We start from the raw sequence: 4,120 nt of genomic DNA, 5'->3' as shown, positions 1-4,120 counted from the left end.
AAATTGGGTCAGGTTGTGTGAAGCTGTGCGCCAATACAGGCGGAAGAAGCGCTAAGAGCAGGAATTCGGCCGGAATAATCTCTGTTGCAGCACGCTTGCCGCCAGAAGTCAATTCAGCAAACTCTTTCGATGGACTAGTCACACCCACAATTCAAATTTGACAACAACACTTCATTGTTTTTTTTTCAACTGAAAAACTCTCACTAAATCTGTCATCTCACCGCTGTTATTGCCACGCATGTCTTCCAGCTTCGCCGTACCGTCGATTGACTTGAAGCACGCAATCACCGCACTCGCGTTCTTTCCAAGCTCACCGGTGAAAACCGTCTCACTACCAATCTTTATTAGTAGCAAATTGTCGAAACCATTGAACGCTTCAGTAAATGGCTGATAAATCGTGCACACAATTGTACGTTCAGTGTTTACTATCCTTGCGAACACCATCCATAATAAGTTTCGCAGAACGCGCATCCAGACCAATTGTCAGCTCATCCAGGAACAGTACATTCGGATCAGCAGTGACCTCCACACCGGTTGTCAATCGCTTCATCTGCTCCACAGAGCTGCCACGGATGATCTGATTTGCAACTGGGTGCAAATCTAGTAAATTGAGACATTCGAAGACCAAATCGTACTTGTTATTATCGGACATGTTGGCACCTTGACGCAGGAACGCAATCAATGGATCGACGATTAGCGAGATCGGTCAAGGGGTAATATAAAGCCACCATTTTTTCTCCAATCTTGCGCCCAGCGATGACGTCCACAAGCGTCGTTTAACCAGCACGTGAGGATCGCATGAGGGCCGCGATGGCACCGGATAATGCATATCCACTCCCCACCCATAATTTTTCTATATATTAATCGAAAGACGGCAATTTGCTGCGCGACTCGGACAGAAGTAGTCGTGGATTCTAATTGGTCAAGAGCAAAGTGTTTTAAGATGGTGTCGGTAAAGTAAGTCCTCATAGACAGAAGGTTTCACCGGATTGAATTTCAAAAGGAACCATCGATCAGCTCAAGGGCATGCAGAATAATGATCTTCTTAATTTAAGGTAATAAATAGTACATCTAACATTAAAAACCTCCGATTGTTTGATATATTTTATAAACTGTTAGCTTATATTGTAACGGGATGCTCAGCTACACATGTATTATTTCCTGTAAGAGGAATAATAAATGTTAGAGAAATTTCATTAAATGTCCCTCTTTCGAATATTCTGCAATTCTGGATCTACCCCTACTATTTCCAAATGTACAATATGCCACACATAACATTATCCAGCCATACCGCTCACATAACAGGCAAAAAAACTTAATGAATCTTCATTTACAGATATTACATCTATTTTTATCTTGCGACGATGTCATTTCCGCGGCTCGTGGAGACGGAGGCGGCAATATCTCACGGGATACTTCATCCTGAAGCGACTACCGTAATGATACAGAATGTGCTAGGTTGCCTTCCTTCGTGACAGCAAGCGCTCCCGTCTTTAATCCTTCAAGTCTCTCTTGTTCATTTAATTCCTGCAATACCTGCGCCGCAATTTCACTGCAAAGGTCTGCATTTTCAATCGTTGGAGAGCTCGAATTTATTGCGACCTGGTCGATTATAGAAACTTGTCGACGACAATCAGAAAGAGCGCGTCATCAGTCAAATCGTGTGACGAGGACAACGACGTCACAAATCCTCGCTTCACGTCGGCCTTGGATCGCGAAGAAGCTTGAACAGTTTCGCCTGTTCGTTCTTCATATCCAGTATTGTAGCGGAGCTACCTCGCTCCTAAAGTCAGAGGAAGGGTTTCAGACTCAGAAAGTCACTTAGTTCTATTGAACTAATGGGTTTAACAACTCAGCGAGTCATACAAGCTATTAAAGCTTAAGAAAATCGTAGTTCAAGGGATTCAGGGTTTCGTGGAATCAAGTGGCAACTAGTGCCCGAGAGGATTTACCTTAGCAAGGCTTCTATCTCTTACAGATCAATGCGCAAGCCTTAGATAGACACTTAACGCTTTAAGATCAAAAGGGGAAATGCACTTTATTTAATTATTTAAATCTAAAAATCTTACCCTATCTAATGAAAAATAGATTTTGGCCGCCAGATTTATATCTGGCGGCGACCACATTTGTTACCCATAATAAATGGGATCTAAGTAACTAACTATTTTAGAATTAGATAAAAGGGTATTTTATTCATAAAGCAAATGTACCACAACAACGGTTCTCCAATTGATGTGTGTCCTATTACCCCCCCCCATCAGACTGTTGACACCTCGTGACAACATTCGCTTCATTTTCTCTTTGAGGTTGGAACCTTAACAGCTAACCGTTCGATTGTGTTTTTCATTTCTTTGTCTCATGACAATCAAGCATGAGTCACAGACTCTTAGCACCTTCTTAAACGATAAGGTAATGGTGGACTTTGAAAGTCACTCTCAATCAGAGGAGGAGAAAAAGTGCGTCGTTCGCTCACGCCTTCTCCTCCGGATGAACGTCGGCGGGCCCCGAATCCGTTCTTAGAACGTGGTGCCGCTGATGTCTTAACTGGGTTGAGCAGGACACGGGACCCTGAGTCCAACATCATTACGAATCCGCTCGATGAAGAGCAAGAGCAGATGATCCTCATAGAGGAGAGAGCTCATCGTCGAGCTGCCGAGAAAGCGAAAGCTAAAGCTCATAGTGAGTATGCTGCACAAGATCACAGTGTGATTACTAATCACATTGTGGAGTCAGCTATCGGCGGCTGTGTTAATGCACAGGCAGCGCCGAAGGTCCACCACTCGAAAAGGTCGAGTGGATTGAGACATGATGTACGCTTGGTGGGCGACATTCAAGGAGTATACAGGTTGCTTAAAAGGGACAACACGATGATCCTAGGTCGAGTAGAGAGTCGACCGTAGAGGACCCGACTATGATAGCGCAATCACATTCGGAAGACGTTGAGGGAAGACGTCTCAACGTACTTGAGGAGAAATCTCCTCAAATAGTTGAAGTTACTAGACTTCTAGATCCCGAGGGATTAATCCCTCGGCAGCCTGTGGATAAATCCCAGGAAGAAACCGAGACATTAAATGTCTCGGTTAATGACGGATCGAGAGTAGGCGCTTCTACTCTTGATCTGTATGCGCCTTCGAAGTTAACTTCGGAGATAACTCAATTACCAACCCTAGAACCTAAGCGGTTCTTGAGGGATCTGCATGGTGGTAAAATCAAGCAGATCTACGTACTCGTCACAGAGACGATGACGTAACGACATTCGGTCAGCGGTAATTTTTGCAGAGAAACGAGCGGGTTCCCAGCAGCTCATCGATGGACGAACGTGTCCTCGATATGAAGACTCGGATTGAAAGATACAGTACTCAATCTTGGGAGTCACGCAAGGAAAATCCTCTATACGAGGATTTAATAGAATTCAGGGATGTATTCCCTGAAGCATTTCCATGCGAGTTGCCTAAGGATAAAGGCACTCGATATGAGATCGAGCTCAAACAGGGCTCGAAGTGCTGTGTCATGAAGCAGTGGCCACTGCCTCGTGAACAAGTACTTGCGATCGATAAATTCTTTACCAATCGAGTAAAAGTGGACCATGTGAGGGAGTCAACCTCCCACATAGCTCTCCGACCTTCTGTGTGCGGAAGGCCACAGGAGAATGGCGGATAATGCACGCATTTAACAAACTGAATGCTGCAACAGTACCGGCTCAAACGCCGATACCGAGAAAAGATGTAAGTATAGATGGTATGTCTAAGAGTACGATCTTTTCGTCTACGGATCTGATGGATGGGTTCTATCAAATCCTTATGCGTGAGCGGGACATCCCGTACACAGCAGTGAGCACCCCCAGTGGGATGCTCTGGGAATGGCTAGTGATGCCTCAGGGGCTTAGTAACGCCCCTGCAACATTCAACAGATGTGTAACAAATCTGTTGAGACCGGTGCGGGATTTCGCACCGAGTTATTTCGACGATGTATTCGTCCATAGCCGGGCCATGGACGGTAAGACGGACGTGGAAGTTCATAAAACTCACGTTCGTCAGGTTCTTACACTTATGCGAAAGCATAAGTTGTATGCAAATCTCAAGAAGTGTATATTCGCTGCAAGCGAAATACCACTTCTTGG

The sequence above is a fragment of the Bremia lactucae genome, linkage group LG8 (genome assembly GCF_004359215.1).
Source record: "Bremia lactucae strain SF5 linkage group LG8, whole genome shotgun sequence".
NCBI lineage: Eukaryota > Oomycota > Peronosporomycetes > Peronosporales > Peronosporaceae > Bremia > Bremia lactucae.
Note: the sequence above shows the minus strand (reverse complement) of the source record.